We start from the raw sequence: 24,323 nt of genomic DNA on the forward strand, positions 1-24,323 counted from the left end.
CTCTTCATGCCCTCATCACCCCTAAGTCAGGGTTTTGGGGCCCAAGTTCATGAGTGGTGGTGGTGGTGGTGGTGGTGTGTGTGTGTGTGTGTGTAAGAGAGAGAGAGAGGCAGAAAGACAGAGAGACAGAGCAATAGAGAGAGACAGAGAGAAAAAGACAGAAAGTGGAAAGAGTCAAAGTGTTGTAAAGGTAGAGATCAATTATAATTCTGTCTATTCACAAGCTCGGGAATCGCAGGACCCATCAAAAAACAGGATCTTTTATTTTCAGAATATCATACAGAGACAAACTTTCCAAAAATCTCAGTTGGAAACTTCTTTCTGCCATTTTTAGCTACTTGATGTGTGGTAGGTTCTACAGCACCTAGGAAACTATTGGAGGTATCTCTGAGAGGCTACATTGTGCAGTCATCTAACTTGAGGGAAAATAAACTGCCCACAGACTCCAGCCAGTACGCTCTGGTATCCACAGTGGTACTGAGTAGGAAGCACAGCTTAGAGTAAGCACTGGAGAAACCAGGATTGTCAATCACATGAGCCTGGTTTTTATTTTTTTCAAAGGAAGGAAATGAATGATGTCTGGAATGACGGAGTGAAAGTGGTCAAACAACCTGGGGATCCCCTGCTATCTATCAGGAGCCAGTCTTTACCTAAAGGAATCCTTCAGTACCATGAACATTGTCGAGGCCCTGACCCTAAGCTTTGTCTCTCAGTAAGTAGAACACATTTCTAAGAACGAGGCCCCATGAAGTTTGCATTCTCCACCAATAGAATCTACCCTTATGCTTCTTCTTCCTTTAGGTTCTCAACCTTGCTAATACTGTGACCCTTTAATATAGTTCCTCATGTTGTGGTGACCCCCAATCATAAAACTATTTTTGTGGCTACTTCATAGCTGTGATTTGCTACTGTTATGAATTGTAATGAAAATACCTGTGTTTTCCGATGATCTTAGGCAGCCCCTGTGAAAGGGTCCTTCGACACCCAAAGGGTTGCAACCCAAAGGTTGAGAACCACTGATGTGGAGAATTGTCTCTTCTCCTGCTCAGCTAATAAATGTTTAAATGAGTGCTTAACTTTCATGGTAAGAGCAAAATTTAAAATATTGGGTACACTTTTTTCTGTTTCTCACTACTAAGGATTTGGCTCTGCTCCAAAGTTGCTTTCTGAAAACTCAAGGTTAAATTCTATGGGAAGTGTAACACCTGGAACTCAGCAAGTTAATAGCTTGTTAGATAATGCTTCTGCAAACGCTGTAGCTCATAGAAATAATCCCTTACTGATAAAGGGCCTACAAATATTACTGTGCCACTAAGTAATATGAAGGTTGATTATTCTACACTGTTAATAACTGGCAGATTACATTAGCATGCTGCTCTAGATATCACTATCCAAAAGATCTTTTGAAGATTTCTTAAAAGTACTCCATGGGTATTGCCTAACGTTTCATCTTAAAATTCTATAGAGATTGTTTTTAATGCTTTTGTAGATTATTATTCTAAAAGAAAAGGAACATAGAGAAACATAGCACATAATTTATATACAAATTCCACATGATCCACAAAAAAATTGCACCCACCCTGAGATATAGAACTCAAAGGTCTAACCTCACTACAGTCAATCAGCATCTATTAGCTATTTCTCAGCCATTGAATATTTTAGCTTAAAACTTGAAACAAAAGGTTGATTTTTATATCTATACATAGGTAATTTTAACTTCCTACAATATGCTGCATATATGACCTAAATCTTGTTTAGAAAAAATAGATCCACTACAGCATACTGAATTACATAGATTTTTTTTGTTTTCATTGATTGATTTTTATTGAGCTCTACATTTTCTCTGCTCCCCTCCTGCTTCTTCCCTCCCCTTCAGCCATCTCCCAAGATCCCCATGCTCCCAATTTACTCAGGAGACCTCTTTTTCTACTACCCATGTAGATTAGATCTATGTATGTCTCTCTTAGGGTCCTCTAGGTTCTCTGGGATTGTGATTTGTGGGCTGGTTTTCTTTGCTTTATGTTTAAAAACCACTTAGGAGTGAGTGCATGTGATAAATGTCTTTCTGGGTCTTGGTTACCTCACTCAAAATGATGTTTTCTAGCTCCATCCATTTGCTTGCAAAATTCAAGATGTAATTTTTTTCTGCTGTGTAGTACTCCATTGTGTAAATGTAACACATTTTCCTTACCCATTCTTTGGTCAAAGGGCATTTAGGTTGTTTCCAGGTTCTGGCTATGACAAAGCTGCTATGAACATAGTTGAGCACATGTCCTTGTGGCATGATTGAGCATCCTTTGGATATACACCCAAACGTGGTATTACTGGGTCTTGAGGAAGGTTGTTTCCTAATTTTCTGAGAAATCTCCACACTGACATCCAAAGGGGCTGTACCAGCTTGCACTCCCACCAGCAATGCAGGAGTGTTCCCTTTCCCCTACAACCTCTCCAGCATAAGTTATCATCAGTGTTTTTGATCTTGGCCATTCTTAGAGGTGTAAGGTGGAATCTCAGAGTTGTTTTGATTTGCATTTCTCTGATGACTAAGGATGTTGAGAATTTCCCTAAGCGTCTTTTAATTATTTTAGATTCCTCTGTTGAGAGTTTTCTGTTTATGACTGTACTCCATTTTTTATTGGATTATGTGATCTTTTGGTGTTCAATTTCTTGAGTTCTTTGTATATTTTGGAGATCAGACCCCTGTCTGATGCGGGGTTAGTGAAGATCTTTACCCATTCTGTAGGCTGTCGTTTGTCTTGTTGGCCATGCCCTTTGTTTTACAGAAGAAGCTTTTCAGTTTCAGGAGGTCGATGTTTTTAATAGCAGCCACATGGCTTGCCTCAGTTTTGGCTGGTGCCTCATCACAGTGAAAGGAACCATGTGGTGGCATCCATCTCTACTAAAGTTAAAGAGTACATGCCATGTAACTTCACCACCAGGTTCATCAATATGGCACATGGTATAAAACTTTCTGATTATTTTTATATTTTGTTAGATAAAGGAGGTCTCCAAGATATTTGAATTAGGGTGGATTTTTATATGATGATAAATCCCTAACGTTATAAAAGCATAATCAGGCTAACAAAAGCTGACTTAGAGAAGTGTGTCTAATTACTTATGTCTTTGCTAACATCAGGCTTCTAGAAAACTTAAAATAGCTAACAACATCTGTTTGATAAATAAGGTAAACATTCCTAAAGACTGTTCATACAAAGCAAAACTGATTTATAGATATACATTTAACCTCTTTGTGACTGTATTTATGGTCTAAAATTTTATTTTAATGCTGAGGGAATCTCTCCAATTTTAAGGCTCAACCTAACAGGGATAAAGTTGTAAAATCCTAATTTTACAAAAGTTCCTAACATTTGTCAAAAATAATTAAGCCATGCAAGCTAATGGTCAGTTGCTTTTTAAATGATCAAATTCTTTAATGTACCCAAAACTATGTTTATAGTTATAATAAGTACAAGCCCCATTTAGCCCTTTCTATACCTTTTTGAGGTAATGCCCAAAGAAACTAACTAAAACCAAAAAAAAATTGTTAAAATCAGGTATACTTAATAGATGATCCTCAAATTATTCAGTGATCTGCTGAATATGGAATTTAAAATGTTTAATAAAAGGCTTCCTGTGTTATTTGGAGTATACTTCCTTCTCTAGTTCATCTTTCTAAGATCACTGGTGATTTTATTGGCTAACTATAACTTACCAGTTTAACAGCAACATCAACAAAATTTTATCTTGTCTTTTAATAATAAAGCTTTATTTTAAAAATTTATATCTGTACAACATAAGACCATGATGGGGAAACCCACAGAGGCAGCTGACCGGAGCTAGTGGGAGCTCACTGACTCTGGACTGACAACTGAGGAACCTGTTTAAGATAAGACTGAACAGCTGGAGACATGGCTCAGAGGTTAAGAGCATTGCCTGCTCTTCCAAAGGTCCTGAGTTCAATTCCCGGCAACCACATGGTGGCTCACAACCATCTGTAATGGGGTCTGGTGCCCTCTTCTGGCCTGCAGGCATATGCACAGACAGAATATTGTATACATAATTAATAAATAAATATTAAAAAAAAAGATAAGACTGAACTAGGCCCGCTGAAGGTGACAGTAGTGTGATTTGGGTGGTTTGTGGGGCCACTGGCAGTGGGATCAAGATTTGTCCCTAATTCATGAACTGTTTTTTTTCGAGCCCATTCCCTATGGAGGGATACCTTGGTCAGCCTAGACACAGGGGGGAGGGCCTTGGTCCTGCCTCAAGTCATGTGACAGACTTTTTTGACTCCCCATGGGAAGCCTTAACTTCTCTGAGTCGATGGTGGGGGTATAGGAAGAAGGTAGGGGTATCTGGAGGAGGGAAGAAAGGGGGAACTGGGGTTGGTATGTAAATTTAAAAAGATTGTTTAAAAAATGAAATAAAATGCCAAAACTAAATAAATAAGTAAATAAATAAACAAATAAATAAGTAAATAATATTTCTTCTGTGCAATAAAAGGGCTAAAAATACATACATAACTACATGTTTCTCAAATTCTCTTGGAAACCAAAAAAGTTAAGCCAAAACTATATTCAATAAAATCTAAATTATTTAAAAGTTTTCACCCAAAATTATATTTGGTACAGCCTAAAACATCTGTGGCATCAAACTGTCCTGTCTACAAAACATAAGAAAAATTAAAGTCTTCCAACAAGCTTCTCTTCCATGGAAATTTTCTACTTTGATATTGTCTACATTTTTGTTTCATTTACAGTAACAGCTAAACATAAACTTTCATGCTTGAATGGGAAAACTCAAAAGTTTTCCCCTCCATGATTTTCTGTGACCATTTCTCAGGTACTTCGAGTATCCTGTTGCCTAAAAGTCTTATTGAGCTCAAAATAAAATTGTCCTGATTGTTAAAGATCCCAAATTTTAAATTGATAAAAGCCTTGGGTTTACAGGTTACCCCACAGGACTGACCCTGAAGCAGTGTTTCCCACAGAGAACTCTCAGCCCCCGGCCCCATTCAGTTGGCATACAAGGCTGGCCAACTTTGATCCACAGACTTTTCAACACAAAACCATGCTGTCCTCAGACTGAACACCATGGGAAATACTAACATCCAACATTTTTCCCATTCTTCCTATTTTTTTTTTTTTGAGACAGGGTTTCTTTGTGTAACAACTCTGACTGTCCCAGAACTCACTTTATAGACTCAGTCAGCCTTAAACACAGAGATCTGCCTGCCTCTGCATCCCAAGTGCTGAGATTAAAGGTGTGCACCATCACACCACCACTGCCTGGCCCATCTCCCCTTTTGACTCTAGTCTGATGATCTATGTACTCAATTCTTCTAGTAAGTGTTTCTCTAATAAACTCTATACACTTTCGATATATATTGATGTTTACCTCTAAAAACAACGAAATAAGGGTTATAGAATTTATGATACTCAAATTTTAGATGCTCAATATAGTCTCAATACTTAAGTTTTATATGCAAAACAATAGAAACAAAAGCATGATAACAATTACTCTGGGTTACTGGTATTTATCACTTAATTAAAAAGAAACGTTTCTTAAGAGACTTGTTACACATTTCAAATCTATATTAGATCTACATGCATGAGCTCGTAAGTTAAAATTAACAATTAAGCCTGTGTGCTCAGCATTGGCATATGAGAACACTTGGAATGACATGGAGTTGGCATTTGCAAACAAGCTCAGAGCAAGGAAGTACCAAGCATCATGTCCTACTACCATGAACTTTACTCCATTCTCCCGATGGCCCTTCTGTCCTTTGGTGTGGGGACCCATACGAAGTTACATTTCCCTGACCCACACAAAGTCTTGGGTGTCACTATTTACCATAATCAAGTATTTATGCACAAAGAGGGTAGTGCAGAAATACACTGGCCACCTGACCCGAGGACATGCAAAGCAAAGAGAAGGCAAATAAAGCAGAACATGCCTTGATACAAATACCTGTCTTCAGAGCCATGCCAAGCCTAGCAGAGCTTTCTGGCCAAGGTTTAAGATGGCAGTGGGGGCCATCTAGTCATGGCAGGAGAATAAATCTTCAGAATATGCAAAAGGTACATGCTTGTTTTCAGTATGTGTAGTAAGGGAGAAAGTTTCCGGTCTCTGGACCCCCAGGTGCAATTGAACTGTCAACAGTCAGAATAATACACTATCTGACCCTGCAAGCGCCCTGCTCTCTGTACCCTGAGCAGGCATTTTTCAAAGTATAAATTATTTACAGTGGTCTCCAAAGCCTCTGGAATGTTAGTGTATATCCTTACCAAGAAAATAAAAAGAAATTCTGAAGTAAGTATTATAGAAAAGAGATACTGAGCAGACGTATATCATGCATATTAATGTATCTTGATTAGATGGTCATATACTTGTGTTCTTACCAGGACCGAATTAAACTGCAGATTCTAATTTCTCAGCTATTTATTCCTCTTTTGTCACTCTTGGGACATCAATTCTGTAACAGGATCCCAACCTTAGTAAGCCTCCAGATCTTAGCATGACTGACTCAATGAGAGTACCATTCTGGCTGTAAAACTCAGCATGTAGACAACACCACCTGCCAAAAATAAAACAAAGACCTAATCCATCAAAGTCTGTAGTTCTGGGAAAGTCTCTGAAGGAACTAACCTTGCTTTTTGACTTCTATACTTCTGATTCTGGCTAGTTCTTATTAACCGAAATATGTCAACCCAAGGCATAGTTTTTATGCTTAAAAGCTCACCCAAAGAAAGTCTCCATGCTACATTCAGATACCAACTAAAAAAGACTTTCTATTGGCTTAAACTCAAATCAGAGCAATCCTGTCTGGTGAATGCCAAATGACAAATACAAACATTTATAAGTAAGCAACAAAGTAGGCAGTAACTCAAGGCACCATCATCCTAACCTTTCTCCATGAGTGATAAGAGATACCTAAGAAATGCATTCAAGGATGACTTCATATTGACTTTGTCTTCTTAGGAATTAAAAACCATTAAAAATGTTAGCAGATAACAGTATTGCCACTAAAACTCTTCAGTGAGTCGCCCATGTGGAAACTGCACCACGGCAATGCTGACATCTGGTTTAAGGGCAGAAGGGAGAGATTTAAGGAAAAAAAATCAGCTGTATTAGGCATGGGATCAATAGCCACGATGCTTTCCACAGCAAGTAACAAAATTCCTGATCACTTGGAGCTGAAGTGATAACCCTGCTCCATTTCCTCATGTGACAAGAAATTTAAAGTCACAGAACCAACTGGAGTCAGTTCAGGAGTGCAACTGGGCCATTCCTGCAGGACTGTGAGACATTTGCTTAGCTGTCTCATGCCTCAAACCCTGTGTCACAGCGAGGGTAGGGTAAGCACATCCGAGACAACAGCTTCCAAAACTGGAAGAAAGCAAAGAACAGAAAAGCACCTTCCATCTCTCTTAATCAGTGGGGAATTATCTTCTCAGCGCTTCTCATTTGTGAAGGTCAAATCACGTGCACGTGCAGTGTTGAATCGATGGTGGAGGATTGCGCTCATGGATTAGATAAACCGGTTTCACATCCCGGGACTGGTTAAAAGAGCTAAGAATGATATCAGAATATTGTTAGCAAAGACACAAGAATCTTTGTAGGCAACAAGTAGCGTGCCACACCTATATTTTTATACTAGAGGGCAAAACATTTGCCTCTATTGGAACATTGCCCAAAAAAAGTAGCTTCTCTTTCCTGCCCAAGTTTTAGCGGTACAAATGCGAGCTGAGGCTCACTGGCTGACCTTGATGCTGGCACAATAAAGCTTCAGGAGATCGTTGTCTGTGCACTTTCGAGGTGTTCAGAGCCCGACTCATGAAACTCTGCAGATTGCTGCCAGCATTGTGAATGAACTTCCCCCACAAGGGAATTAGCCTTTACTTCGGTCTCTGGAACAGAGCTGTGGTAGAAAGAAAATACAGCTAAAAAAAATGGAGCAAGCACATATTACAGGCTTTCTCTCCAAGGCAGCTCTTCCACACTAAGCACTAATTTGCACTAATTTGATCAAAAGGCGAACTGTAAAGAATTCTTAGGCAGGCAAGTTAAACACCGACTGCTCCCCAAAATAGATTGGCCAGTTTAGATTATATCAAAAAACTTATAAACATGATTTGGGGTTTAAAACTAATGGGGAAATAACTCAGCCTAGATTGAAGCAATTTATTTTGCCTTTGGTTTACTTCAACTTTCTTACAATTTCATGTGGGTGGTTACTATATAGATAGTATTATTAGAATCCAGGATTATTTCCAGTCCATACCGAGGTTGTAAATCTGTAAGGTAAATTCTTTTCCTTGTATATTGTGAGCTAATTATCCACAGTCCTTGACCAGAGGCAAACAGGTCCCTGAGACAAGAAATAAGGGAAAGGATTTTCAGAGCTTCTGGGGAACACAGATTTGTACTCAATGACAAGGGGATGTGGAGAAAGAGCCATTCTGGGAAGTAACATGTAGTGTAGTGGTGCGAGAGAATTGTCTGTATTCTGTCAATCATAATATAAATAAATGCTGATTGGCCAGGCAGGAAATATAGGCGGAAAAGCCAGACAGGAAGTAGAAATGATGTAATGAGAACAGGAGAATTCTGGGAAGGAGGAAGTTGATTCTTCCCATTCCTGCCCAGACCACAAAAGCAGCAGGATGTGATCTGCCCCACTGAAAAAAGGTACTGAGCCACATGGCTAACATAGATCAGAAAATTGGGTTACTAGCGGACAATGAGGACTACTGAGAAGTCAAGAACAGTGGCAATGGGTTTTTGATCTGCACGAACTGGCTTTGTGGGAGCCTAGGCAGTTTGGATGCTCACCTTACTAGACCTGGATGGAGGTGGGTGGTCCTTGGACTTCCCTCAGGGCAGGGAACCCGGACTGCTCTTTGGACTGGAGAGGGAGAGGGGAGGGGAAAGGGTAGGGAAATGGGAGGAAGGGAGGAGGTGGAAATTTTTAAGTAAAAATAAAACTAAAGAAATCAACCTTCTGTCAGGAGTAGGGTTGGTGGAGAGCTTTTGCCATGCTGTAGGCTACTGTTTTGTCCTATTGATGCTGTCCTTTGCCTTACAGAAGCTTCTCAGTATGGGTCTATTTGCGTTATTCTACATGCCTGCATCCAGTTATGCCAGCATTGTTTGGTGAAGATGTTTTTTTTTTCCCCATTGTATAATTTTGGCTTTTTTTGCAAAATAACAGGTGTCATAGGTAAGTGGAATTATGTCTGGGTCTTGGGTTTAATTGCATTGATCCACCTGTCTGTTTTTATGTCATACCATGCAGTTTTTAAATACTGTAACTCTATAGTAGGGCTTGAAATCAGGGATGGTGATACCTCTAGCAGTTCCTTTATTGCACAGAACTGTTTTAGTTATCCTGTGTTTTTTGTTTTCCCATATGAAGTTGAGAATTGTTCTTTCAAGGTCTGTAAAGAATTGTGTTGGGATTTTAATGGGGATTGCATTGAATCTGTAGATTCAATAGTAAGATGGCCATTTTTACCATGTTAACCTGACCTACTCATGAGTATGGGACATATTTCCATCTTCTGATATCTTCTCCAATTTCTTTCTTCAAAGACTTGAAGTTTTATCATACAGGTCTTTCACTTGCTTGGTTAGAGTTATCCCAAGGTATGTTGTATTATTTGTGGCTATTATGAAGGGTGTTGTTTCCCTGATTTCTTTCTCATTTGCATACAAGAGGGATATGATTTTTGTTTTTTTTTTAGTTAATCCTGTATCCAGACACTGTTGGAGAGGAGGCTGTTTGTTTGTCCCCAGCTTCTCAGCCCCAAAATAATCAAACACAAACTGTATTATTTAAATCACTACTTGGCCCATTAGCTCTAGCTTCTTATTGGCTAACTCTTACATCTTAATTTAACCCATTTCTATTAATCTGTATATCGCCACATGGCTGTGTTCTTACTGGCTAAAATTCTGGCATCTGTCTCCGGCAGGGCTATATGGCTTCTCTCTGACTCCACCTCCTTTCTCCTAGCATGCAATTTAATTAATAGATTAAGAGAAATGTTAAATTAAGATGTAAGAGTTAGACAATAAGAAGCTAGAGCTAATGGGCCAAGCAGTGATTTAAATAATACAGTTTCTATGTGGTTTTTTTTTTTTTTTTTTTTTTTTGGTTCTGGGCAGCTGGGACAAACAAGCCCCCTTGCTACAAGACCCTTCACCAAAGGTGATTATCAGCTGAAGGAGTTCCCTGGTAGAATTTATGGGGTCATTCATGTATACACTTTCATATCATTTCCAAATAATGTTACTTTGATTTCTTCTTTCCAATTTGTGTCCCCTTAATCTCTTTTAGTTGTCTTATTGTTCCAGCTAGAACTTCAAGTACTATATTAAATCGATATGTCTTCTACCTGATTTTAGTGGAATTGTTTTGAGTTGCTCTCCATTTAATTTGATGTTGGTTGTCACTTGCTGTACATTGCCTCTAGTAAGTTTAGGCATGTCCCTCATAACCCTAATCTCTCCACTACTTTTATCATGAAGTGGTGTTAGATTTTGTCAAAGGCTTTTACAGCATCTAATGAGATAGTCACATAATGATTTTTCTGTCAGTTTATGTACATGGTAGATTATATTGACTGATTTAGATATGATTAACCATTCCTGCATCTCTGGAATGAAGCCGACTTGATTGTGGTGTGTTCTTAGATTTGATTTTTGGATGAATGTTCATGAGGGAAATGGGTCTTTAATTCTCTTTCTTTGTTGAGTCTTTGTGGGTTTTCTGTATCAGGGTGACTGTGGCCTCAGAAAAAGAATTTGGCCCTGTTCCTTATGTTTCTATTTTGTGGAATAATTTGTGGAGTATTCGTATGTTGAAAGTCTAGTAGAATTCTGCTCTAAAACCATCTAGCTCTGGGCTGCCTTTGGTTGGGAGACTTTTAATGATTTCTTCTATTTCCTCAGAGGTTATAGGTCTATTTAAATTATTTAAATTTAATTTAATTTTATTATTTTAATTTAAATAAAATTTAATTTAATTTTGTCATAACAACATATTACATACTGAAACTAGAATGTATGATATCTCCACTTTCCTTAAGGTCACTTTGACTATGTCTGGGTCCTTTGTAGATCCATGTGAATTTTAGTCACATGACCTATTAATGTGTCCACTATTGATATCAAATGAAACAGATACCACCATAACTGGAGTTCCCATCCACTTCCAGCTTCCAACTTAATAAAGAATTCAAAACTAGGAATTTCTCTAGTATCGGGTTTCTTGCTAACCCTGTAATGATTCTCTCAGCTAAGATATCTCTTTCCTTGCTCTCCATCTCTGTCCTTTCCCCATCTCGATCATCCTGTTCCCTTAAGTTCTCCTCCCTCCTTCCCTTCTCCCTTCTTTCCTGTCCACCATCCCTTCTCCCCCCAACACCCTTACTTACAATTTTCTCAGGAGATCTTGTCTATTTCCTTTCCCAGGGAGATCCCTGTGTCTCTCTTAGGGTTCTCCTTATTACCTAATTTCTCTGGTATTGTGGACTACAGGGTCATTATCCTTTGCTTTACAGCTAGTATCCTTTTAAGGATGACCCCAGGGGGGCTGGAGAGATGGCTCAGAGGTTAAGAGCACTGGCTGCTCTTCCAGAGGTCCTGAGTTCAATTCCCAGCAACCACATGGTGGCTCACAACCATCTGTACTGAGATCTGGTGCCCTCTTCTGGCATGCGGGCATACATCGAAGCAGAATGTTGTATACATAATAAATAAATAAATCTTAAAAAAAAAAAAAAAAAGAATGACCCCAGCTAAGACTCTAAGCAATAGTGGAGAGGGTGTCTGAACTGACCTTGCCTTTTAGTCAGATTGATGATTATCTTAAATGTCTTTATAGAACCTTTATCTAACAACTGAATGAAGTAGAAGCGGAGCACTGGGCTGAGCTCCCAAAGTCCATTCAAAGAGTGGTAGGAGTGAGAATACAAGCAAAAAGGTCAAGACCATGATAAAGATACCCACTAAAACACCTGATCTGAGCTAGTAGGATGATGGAGGAATATCATTGGCTAATAAGGAAACTGCCTTGACCCATTTGATAGGCTAGCCTCTAGGTGGGTTGAGTAAACAGAACAGGATGCTGGGTAGAAGGAAGTGAGGTCAGACGCCATTTTCCTCTGCTCTCCAGGGCAGATGCAATGAAGCTCCCACCCAGGATGGATGTAGGCTAGAATCTTCCCGGTAAGCGCACCTTGGTGCTACACACATTAATAGAAATGGGCCAGGCAGTGTTTAAATGAATACAGTTTTGTGTTGTTGAAATAGGAGCGGCGGCGGGGCTGCATCCCCAGCACCCCGGCCGCCTGCTAGCTCATGCCCGAAATAACAACACACAAATTGTATTTTTTTAAAACACTGCTTGCCCGTTATATCTAGCCTCTTCTCGGCTAACTCTCGCACCTGGACTAGCCCATTTCTAATAATGTGTGTAAGCACCCCAAGGTGCGCTTACCGGGAAGATTCTAGCCTACGTCCATCCTGAGTAGGAGCTTCATCGCGTGTGTCTCTGAGAGCAGAGCTATCTCACGTCTCTCTGAAGAGTCTTACCTCACTTCCTCTTCCTCCTGTTTACTCCTCCCACCTATGTTTTAACCTATCAGGGCAAGCAGTTTCTTTATTTAATTAACCAATGAAATCAACAGATTGATATATGACACTCCCACATCAGTGTGTTGTTATTTCAGGGTATAAGCTAGCCAGGAGGCAGGGAGCAGGGCGGCAGGAATGCAAACCACAGCTCCTTCATCAGTAGGAGCCCACCAACACTGGCCTGACAGTGAGGGGACCAGCATAGGACCAAAACTTGGTCTCTGAATGTGGGTGACAGTTGTATGACTGGGGCAGACCGTGGGGCCACTGGAAGTGGCTTTCTGGACCCCATTCTCTTTGGAGGGATACCTTGCACAGCCTAGATGTAGTAAGTAGGGCTTTAGTCCTGCCTCAAAGCAATGTGCAAGACTTTGTTGACTCCCCATGGGAAGCCTTACCCTCACTGAAGAGTGGATGGAGTGGTGGGATGGGGGGAAGGAAGGTTGAGCATGAGGATGAGAGAGGGTGGGAACTGGGTGCAAAATGAGAAAAGATAGTTTTAAAAAATTAATTTTTAAAAACAATTTTTAATTCTTTAATTCACTGACAAAACATCATTCAGTCTGAAATTCAGGCTTTACATCATGCTGAAGTTTTCACATTCATGCTTTGTTTTTCATCAACTTCATAGTAATGTGTTTTCCAGAAAATAAAACGCTCTTATCTGAAGAGTGTAGAGTAATGGGGTTTGCAAGAATTACATAGATCAGTGTAACTAGTGCAACCATCGAGCAATGAAGCTTTTCATTACCCCTAATGATTCCCTAATGCTTTTTTCCTGTCGTTCCTCCACCCTCAACCTCACCCCAAGCAAGAACTGATCTGACTGTTATCTATATACATTAATTTTATCTCTTCCAGAGCAGCATGTAAATGGAATCATTACATACTTAGGTGTTTTGTGCTGACACTTCATTGAGCTTAATGTCATTGAGACTCATTTATGTTATCTATTATCAATAATTCATGTCTTCTCGATGTTGGGCAGTTTTCTATGCATAGATATTACAGTTTATCAAATCACCTGGTAAGGGACATTTGGGCTGTTTGTAGTTCAGGGGATTATGAACTAATTTCTCTGTGAATTTTTAGATAACTCATTACATAAGCATTTATTCTCCGACCACTTTATAAGTAGAACTTCTAAATTAACTGATGAAATTTGCATAACTTTCTAAGAAACTGCTTACATGGTTCTCCAAAGTGTCTGCAACATTGTATTCCCTCTAGCAATGTATACAATATCCACTAGCTTCCTCTCTTAGCCAGAACTTGTGGTTATCTTTAGGGATTTATGTTTTTGTTGCTTACCATTTTGTAAGAATTAGTTATCGCTACTATTTTACATTTTTCCCTGATAAGTTGGTCAACACACACACACACACACACACACACACATATATATTGGCTTTTTTTGACAATGTGTCTTGTGGTGTTATCTTCTAAACATGGACAGTAAAATATCTTTCTTGATAGAAGTCTGGTAAAATATTTGTATAGGTAACACTGTCTCCCTATATGTTACTTTTCTTTTATTTCATTGTTTTGCTTTATTTTCCTATATGGGCTAAGAGATTTTCCTTTTAATCTTCTCAACAACTTATAGAGTCAATGCACATGTGAGGCTGGACATTTGAGACAGTAAAGATGACTTTCTTCAACAGTCTTGTATATGACAGAAAATCAAACACAATCTTGCTGAAACCAAGATCTTTCAGGGCCAAGAAGAAAACCAGAAGCCAACTGTGTTTGCTAATTGGTCTTATCCTAGTGAAAAGCAAATGTTCTCATACATTTGGGACAAGAGGGAGTTTTTCAAAGTCCCCCACCCTGACTCTGATGAAGAGAATGGCAGAAGCGTGGCTACCCACCTTAATGACAATATCTGGAAGAGATGAGTCCCAGGTCCTTAAGACTGCCTTCTATTACAAAACTGGAAAGGATGTTTTATAAATGGTTTTCATCTGAAATGTAGATAGAGAATTTGGAAGGGAAAAGAGGAAGGGTAGAAATGATGCAAACTATAAAATTCTCAAAAGTTGGTTTAGTTTTTAAAGGATTTTGACAGGAAATGCAATCTAAAGCAAATGCTCTACAGAAATGAAAGTGGAAGCCACCACTTCCAGATTTTCATACTTCAGTCAGGGATAGGAAGAAAGGTCAGGAGCTGGGAGGAACAAGGTCCTGAGAAGAGTCAAGCTGAGAGAAGCATTGAGGCCCTTTCTTTGCTGTCAAAGGGCAGAGTTGCTTAAGAATTACAAATTATCAATATTTCTTTGTGGGTTCTGTGTTGTTGAATACACAGTAGCAAAGGACTTTATCCTAAGGTTACAGAGTGCCTCCTGTTTCTCCTATAGTTTACAGCTGTAAGCTTTTACATTTGTCTCTAATCCATTTGTAATTATTTGTTTATTAATTACATGGATAAAAATTAAAGTTTGTTTTTCTTCCTATGTGGCTATTCTAATGTGTCTAAGACATTTATTAAAACATACCTTTCCCATTCAATTACCCTTTTTAATAGATCAATTGCCCACATACTTTGCACTATCTCTGTCATTATTCTGTTCCATTGATAATAAGAAGCCTCTTCAATTGCCATAACCTTAAATATAGTAAATTTGTTTCATACATAAATGATGTCACCAATGTTTTTCAATCCTAAAAAAATGCTATTGTTATACTATATTTCTGGTATTTCAATGTAAACTGATTGATTTCTACAAATAAAAAAATATTGATTCTCAAAACTTTTTAAAAGACTTATCTTTATGTGTATGGATATTTTGCTTGCATATATATATGTGTGTGTGTGTGTGTGTGTGTGTGTGTGCGTGTGCACACATGCATTGCATGCATGCCTGATGTCAGAAGAGGACCCTAGACCCCTGGGAGTTGAGGAATAGATGGTTGTAATCAGTCATGTGGAGCCTGGGAATAGAACCTGAGCCTTCTGGAAAGTAGACTATTCTTTAACCAGTGAGACATCACTTCAAACCCCAACTGTTAGGAAATTTTATTGTGATGAAATTGAACATATAGAAGTAGAGTCAAGCTGATATAAAATTTTAATTTCCCAGTGTAACAGCATGATAAATCTTTCCACTTACTTGTGCCTTTCTTAACTTCTCCCAGCAAAGCTTAATAAATTCTCATTTGCAGGGTTCACATATTTGTTGTTGACTTTTCCTCAACTATGGTTATAATTTTCCAATTGTTTATCATTAGCATGGACTACTTTACTTGGACCTTCATAATGGCCATTTTGGGTTGAACAGTATCTTTTTAAAAACCTCTTTTAACCCAAAGCTTTGGAAGATGATTTACATGGCATGGAAGGTTTTACAGACAAAGTCAGTTTGAACTGTATTTCAGATGGGCCCTGAATATAAAACCTGGTGGCCTGTAAGGAAACAAGGATACAGGAAGATGCTTATCATCCATAAGAAGACAGATCCTGAGATTAATGTGAGGCCCGGGGCCAATGGACTCCTAAAGGAGCAAGGAAAGACTCTCCCCTGAAGTTGTCACAGGAGGTCAATCTATTCTGTTCTCATTGATTCAAGCAATAATAAAAAATGAATATAAACTTCACAGAATGTCTCACCCAGTACCTGGGCATGCATTCTGCATGTATTCCATCTCGGCATGTGCACCAGTTATCACTCTACTGCCTTCTACCTCCAAATCCACATCTGTTTGTCTTACATTTGAAATAATCCTGGCATGGACAAACATTTCTCTGCTGTTAACTGCACAGTTCTGGGCTTTATCAATGGTGAGCACAGAGGTGAGAGGTAGGAGCTTCCTCTCCTTGTTCTTTGCGCTCATCTCCCTGTTGCGCCGTGGCAGGCTGCAGGTCCAAAGTTACTTACTCTCCTACAGTTCCTTTGGCATGTGTGAGCTTGCTGCACATCAGTTTCATCCCTGTATGTCATCAAGGACTTCTATACCCAGAAACTCCTAGCCTCACACTTCCCACGGGGTCTGAATTGCAGAAGAGGACAGCCTTAAACTTGGTTTTCAATTTGGCCCTGCTTCCTTGGCCCTAGAGCCAATAATCACTCAATTTCTTGGAGTCCTATGCTACACATGTTAGAAGTCAACTACTTTGACAAACTAATGATTGCTTGTGTAAAAATATTTCCTACATAACAGAGTGAAATTTTATAGTTTTGAAAAAAAAAACTGTGAATGGAATTGTATAAACTGGAATGCCCTACAATATCTTGTTGTAGAAGCTATAAAATAAAGAAAAATATATTCCAAATAAATAAAACCAGAATTTACTACTAGCAGAGAGATTTACACATGGCAGATGAAGTACATTTCCCCCAAGTAAAATAATAGAAACTTTGATAAACACAAAGAATTGAAAAGTAAAAATGACAAGTGAAATTAATAGAAAACTCTAGTTTCAAATAAATGATATAAAACATCACCAGTTAACCAAAGCAAACATGACAATAATGTCTAATGGGATCTTATCATAAAAACGGTATAACAGATGTCATGACCAGCAAAGAAGATGGGAGGCGGAGGCTGGCAGCACACTCTTGGAAACTCGTTACACCCGTATTATACCTGTATTACTACTTGAAGATGTCATTAATTCTAAAAGGCACATCAAATTGTGAAATAAAACATAACTATATGCAAATTTGTGCACAAATACTTTCTATTTGGGTCCATTCTTAATAGCAAAATAAAAAGAAATTCGATTTTCCCTCACATGTGGAACAGGTAAACAAATTATAGGATGATGATTAGCAATGAAAGGGAACGAAGTTTTGATACATGCAGCAGAAGCCATGAGTCACCAGTTCACTAACCTAGGTGAAGGAAACCACTCAACACAATCACACCCTGTACAATCACAGAACATTCTGCAAAGGGCAGAATGATAGAGACGGTAAACAGATCAGTGGTCATTAGGGCTATGGGTGAGAAGGGGGATGGACAGTGGGGGGGGGTGTACAGCGTGGGGGATGAACAATGTGGGGGGATAGACAGAGTGGGGAGATGGACAGAGTGGTGGGATGGACAGTGGGGGGGATGGACTGCATGGGGGGGGCAAACAGCATGGGGGGAAGTAGGGCATGGGGAAATGGACAGTGTGGGGGGATATAGAGCATTAGAGGTGATAGGGCTAGCCTCTGCTTCGACTATGGTGAAGGTGACTGTATAGATGAAAGTATTTACCAAAGCCATCCACTGAAACTGTGAATTTCAATGTATGAGGTATAAAACTGTACCTTATTTCAACATAAAAACGTTTTAATTTTTTTATATGAAGCAGTATCAGAGACAATGTTTTTTTTTTTTAGAAAATTAAGACAGGCTTAAGTATGAGAAGAAAAATGGGAACTCAGAAGGAAGTTCTGTTGAGAATAGTTTTGAAAACAGCTACAGGAGATGTTAAGTCATACTTGTTAAAATAAATTAATATTAAACATCTACATACATAGTTTATAACATGAAACTTAAGACTTCCACTAATCATTAATTTGTCAGTACAGTTCCAGGACATGCCTAAAGGAAAGCATTGTCTACCACAATGTCATCTCAACCACATGGCAAGAATGATGTCTCTTATACTCAGGGTGACTGTGTGTTAGAGCAAGCAACCACGTGCATGATTAGCAATGCTTCAAAAGAAAGAACATCACTTAAGAATATTTGGTAAGCAAAACCCCAAATTCACGGCAACCTGTGATCTATCAAGAACTTGAATGGAAAACAATATTTATGGTAGGATTCTCCAAACATGCGCCATCTATTCTCTCCTCTAGGAGCTTTAAAATTTATCACTAAGTTAAAATGGGCCATCCAAGGGAGCAGTCTACCTATACGGCATCACTTGGCCTCTATAAATTGATGTGACAGAATTGCTTTTCAAGACCTATAGGTTGCACAGGTGATAAGGAAAAAAGCCTCAATGAAGTTCATGGGTTTTATCAAGAACATTGCTCACTTTGGCACAGTGTCTTTTTTTCTCAATATAATATACAGTGTGCCTCCCTGGTCAACATTTAAGACCAGAAAGCAAGACTGGCCTGTATTGTTTCATTCAGTGCTAGAAATATGAAAGGCGAGCCACCTCGACATCTGCCACAGAGTGCTTGGGGCTGAAGGGCAGGCATTTCACCTTGACCATGCAGGAGCCTCCCTACTGCAGGTCACTACGCCCCTTCCTTTCCTCTCATCACATTAGATTTTCCTGCCTCTCATAAACTCAAGCATTTATGCTTCTTTGTACTACTGCTAAGAAGACAGGAAAGAATGCAAGTGACACCTGCTTTTGGCTACAGTTTAATATCTTTCTAGAGGATTGCTAATAAACTCGTCAGCTTCAAAAATACATACAGGTGCTTACATTAAAGTCTTTCCGTTTCCCCAGAGTAAAGCCAAATTAGTAGTTATTCTTTCTATCAAAATTGGAATTAGAAAATCACTGATACATGAAGACTCAGTCAATGAAAATAAAGTTGAAGGAAATAGTGGAAAGCCCTGGAAACGGTTTAGAAACTTTCCATAAGTTTGAATAAGGCAACATTTCCTTATTATAAACATATATACAAAAAAATAGATGGGAAAGTAGTGCCTTCTCATTGACATTTCTTACATCATATCTCTGAACATAGATAGATACTCTGAACCTACAGTATGCAGCACCACTTCCTATGCCAAGAGGACAAACACATGGTATCAGTATTAGCCCATGTTTTGTGCATCCTTGTACATAGTAGTAAATGTATGGTGCTGTCTAAAACATTTTCCTCTATGAAGAGGGACCGAACAAAATTTATGTAAGTACCTAGATTCGCTCCTTTTCCCATGGGCGGCACAAACTCCTCAGGCTCTCATAGGAAGTTTGTTCTTTCCACTCCTGGGATGCATGTAGGTTCATGCTACTTCACATCACCTGACAACCCTTTGGGTGAATCTTTATAAGGTGCTCACCCTGCACCCCCAGCAATCGGTGCTGAGAGACTGGACAGATGACAATAATGAAGGCTCTCTGGAACCAGAGGCAAATCTGTCCAGCCCTAAACATGGAGTTAAGCTGTCAGTCAACCACGCCCTGCAAGTTTCCTGTCTCCAGCTCCCATGGCACCAGGGTTGCAGCTTCATGGGTGGCATGAGTTCTGGGATCTGAATGCAGGCTTTTGTGTTTGTGCAGCAAGTGCTTTATAACTCTGAGTCCCCAACTTATAAAACATAGTATCCAGCATAACTTACTATTGCAAAACATACTACAAACTATATACTAATTATTGGTGGAGGCTGCTTGTTTGTTCCCAGATGCTCTGATCCAAAATAATCACTCAGAAAATATATTAATTGCAATACTGTTTGACCAATAGCTGAAGCATATTTCTGGCTTACTCTTATACCTTAATTTAATACATTTCTTTTAATCGATGTATCGTCACATGGCTGTGACTTACTGGCCGGTTCTGGTATATCTGTCCCTGGTGGCAGCTATGTGGCTTCTCTTCACTCTGCCTTCTTTTTCCCAGCATTCAGTTTAGTGTTTCCCACCTAGCTCTACTCTGCCCTATCACAAGCCAAGGAAGCTTCTTTATTCATTAACCAATAAAAACAACAAATAAACAGAAGGACTTCCCACACTATTTTCCCTTTTCTGTTTAAAAAAGGAAGGTTTTAACTTTCACATAGTAAAATTACATATAACAAAACAGGTATCAAGAAAAAACTATAGTTATAATATTTATATCTACTTTATCTTTTATCATAACTAAGGAAAACTATAATTGTAACTATTATTCAACTCCATCAAAGAATCCAAAAGAATATAATATTACCTAAGTAAACAGGAAGTACATTGTAAGCAACTTCCAAAACTCTAGAATTAACAGAGACATCTCACTGCCTAGACAATAACCCGAAGTTTTTCTGTAACATTGATGCATCCAACCTTCAGTCCACAGGCCCATAGTACCCTGCTGACTTTTCCATGAAGCATGAAATTTGAAAGACAGTACCACCTATATTGCCAGACACTTCTGTGTCCTGCAGAAGGTCTGGCAGACTCTTTCATGAAGCAAAAACCCTAAAGGACTGTCTCACCTTCTTTAGACAACTACAGCAGTCATTTCTCTGTGGGTCCTGCAAGTCCAGAAAGGCAATTCAGGAAAAGTAGTTTCTTGCCCAAATGGTGAACAGACTCCATAAGAAGCCTGTTCAATGACCATCATCCTCTTGAAGTAGATTGGTGTTGCCAGGAGCAAATGTGCCTCATGTCATGAAGATTCCTATGTTATTAAAATATTTTAAATGCCATATTCTGAAGGTCTCTGAAAGATTTGATGAATAACCTATCTAACTGAAATATATTTCTAGATATCTAGAAAACCTAACTAATATGACTACTATAATATATCATAGATGACTATTAACCTGTATTTCTTAATTATACATTACATTTTTAAATGAGCTGCATAAACACAATACCTTAATCAAGAGCAGAAATATACATATAACCAAATTTACCTTAAATTTATATCAACAAACCAAGATACATACCAATGCAAATGTCTATAGCATATCCCACTTTAAATGTAAACAAACATTTGTGAACAATATTTGGGAATTTTGGTGTAGTTCTCTCCAAACTGCTTCCTGCCTTTTGTTGGGTGAAGAAATTTTGGGGGCTGTTTATGGTGACTTTTCAGGGGCTCTTGGTCCATCAAAGCACATTACTATGCAAGGATTCCACAGGTTCTCATCCTCTATGGAAACAGAAAAGGGCCTCTTTTCCAAAGCAATAAATCCTAAGACTCAAATTCTGAAGTCACGATACCTTTAAAATATCTGTTCTGGTTTGGCTTAGCAGCCCATACAATGAAACGTTGCTCTGTACTTAACTCCTTCACAGTCAAAAAAAAAAATATAAAGAAAACACAATAATATGCATTATCCAGACTCTCTGTATATATTCCATCTTTATATTACTTATTTTTCTTACTCTATTACTTTTTCTACAAGTTTAATACGTATTTTATTATCTTTACTCTTTTAATCTATGACAGTTTGTACTCTTTTATATTACATTTACTTTCTCTTTACTCTTTTTTCTTCTCTCTCCCAAGCCTATATACATTTTTTAAACACAGGGTGTCTCATTTAGAGGTCTTTTATGTCTGAATCTGTCCTATTGTGTATCTGAAATCCTGTCCAGGAGTGCTTCTTAAAATGCTAAGCAGCCTTACTAGGACTAAGGCTACTTTGTCTTTTGGCTCTGCCTAGTCCAACATGGTGGAGGCATGGTCACTGCCTCTGAGAGCCATGAACATTGCCCCATTTATGGGCACATAGTAGGTCTATGCTGCCATTAAGCAAGTTGTAGCACTCTACTCACAGAGCCCGTTTAAATTTTCCATAGCCTGACCTCCTGAAGAGTCAGAGCCTTTTGTGCTGGTGAGCCAGGAAGCTTTTTAAAGGAGTTGAGTAGTTTTTGCTGCTACCACTGAATCAGGAAGCCTCTCTTAAAGGAGTTGCAGCATACCACCAACAAACAGAGCAAGAAGCTGCATTAAACTTTGTTTTTGTTTTTGGTGTGTGTGTGTGTGTGTGTGTGTGTGTGTGTGTGTGTGTGTAGAATTCCTTCCCAAACTCTCTCAAGTTTCATGTAATGTCCAGTTTTACTTATATTATTGACCCTTATCCCAAAGAGGCATTTTAACTCTGACTTCATAAACAGCTCCTGCTATTTTCCTTTTACATTTTTCAGAATAACTGTGTAGATTCTTAAAAGTCTACCTTTGAAGTTATTTGAATTTTAAAGTGGATTCAGTAAGCTCATGCTATATCAATCAGATCCATATTAGCTCAGATTTCATTTTATTATATTCATGAAAACAAACATCAGTGGAGATTACTATAGGTTTTTTTTTATTTTAAAGAAAAATGGAGAGGAGACTAGATGGGAATGGGTACATACACAGCATGCACATGTATGTGAAACAGAGAAAAGCCATGTGTAAAAGAACGGTTACAATAATGGCTTATTTTCAAAGGGAGAGAGAGAGACTAAGTTTTGGAATACTAATACAATATAAAAGAATTCACACATTAGAATTGGAATGGAGAGAAAAGATGGCTATAGTTTTCCATTTGTTGTTCCTGAAAGGCTAGCCAGAGCTATGTTTCCAAAAACCTACAGATGCCAGATACGATAAAGCCCTCCATCTGCAATTTGAGAAATGGTATTTATCAGAATAATGAAATGTATTTTATCACAAACCCTTTTTTTATATTTCAAGCAATGCATAACCTTACCCTTCCCCATAAATGCTTCCTTCTACTCTGAATGCTCTGACAGTCAGCCAAAAGGACACAACGGGCTGCCTGACTGATTATACCCTGGGAATATTTATGTAACTCGTGATGGCAGCAAAATACTTAAAAGAGGATACAGAAGATAAAGTAATGGAAGCCAGCCTGACTTAAGCCGCATGTAATCCTCGGCATCTCCTAAATCATAGGGTAAGATTAGTCAGTGATAAAAATTCTTCGACCGTTGGCAGCTGTCTGAAGACTGCATTATCCTCTTAAGGGAACTGTCAAATTTAGAAACTTTATGACTTGACCTTTCGAATATATTACTTTTAAGTCCTTCACCATTTAATAAACATTACTGGCCACTATTATGGCTTCATTTTACATTTATTTTTTTTTTAGCTCAGTTACATGCCAGACAGGTGCTCATAGTGAATTGTTAGTTGAAAGCAACATTAAATGGCAGGTTCACCATCCCAGGCCAGAGCTCAAGCAAGCAATGCCCGTCTTCCATCCTTCTGCCTTTTGAATGACTTCCATTTCAAATGTGAAAAGGACACATTTTTCTTTTAGAAAAAAAAATACGGCAATATCTGACTTCTTATAAATGGTCTCAATTTTTAGCTTTAAAGAAACTAGGAAATCTCCTTAATTTTTTATCTGTATCACAAAAAAAATACCACTCATGCAACATGAAGCTTTCTTTCTTAATATATATTTCATTTCACGTGAACAGGAGAGGTCACAGCATAGGCAGAGAGTACAAAGCATAGGTACTGTGCAAATGTGACATCATGATACACAATTCATCACAGCTTTGGCCCTCAGCAGGACCCCAGCACTGAACCTTTGCTCAGTATCTTCTGTGTAGCCTGTGCTTTAACGACAGAGAAATGCACAGACACTCATCCTAAGTCAAAAGTCAGTTCCGCAACCAGGAATCTTCCTGGAAGTCTCCTGCAAGATCCCAATTGGTACGTTTTCATTAGATTTCTTCCAAGATGTATGAAAAAGCAGAGAGTATATTACTCACTGGCAAATGCAATAATTCTGGAATGTGATGCTTTAAACCTACCATAAGTAGACCTGGACAAAAACTCTCCCTCTTCATCTTTATTTCTAAAGTGTGGTCCATGGTCTAACAAAAACTCAGTGCTGTAGGCATAATGAAATGCACATAATGAAAGTGCTCGGAAACATAACCAAAGTTTAAAATGTTATAGCAGGTTCTCTGTCCTCAGCTGCCCCAGGAACTAACTGGGGACATCGCCCTGGGCACCTGGGAGCACCAAATCTCTTGCCAACCCTAAGATGGCTCCCTTAATTAAGATGTGTGCTTCCCTGCTCCCCTATCCGACCTTCCTTTATCCCAAACA

Source organism: Alexandromys fortis, unplaced genomic scaffold (assembly GCF_014885135.2).
Source record: "Alexandromys fortis isolate MF-2015 unplaced genomic scaffold, M_Fortis_MF-2015_v1.1 scaffold_38, whole genome shotgun sequence".
Classification (NCBI taxonomy): Eukaryota; Metazoa; Chordata; class Mammalia; order Rodentia; family Cricetidae; genus Alexandromys; species Alexandromys fortis.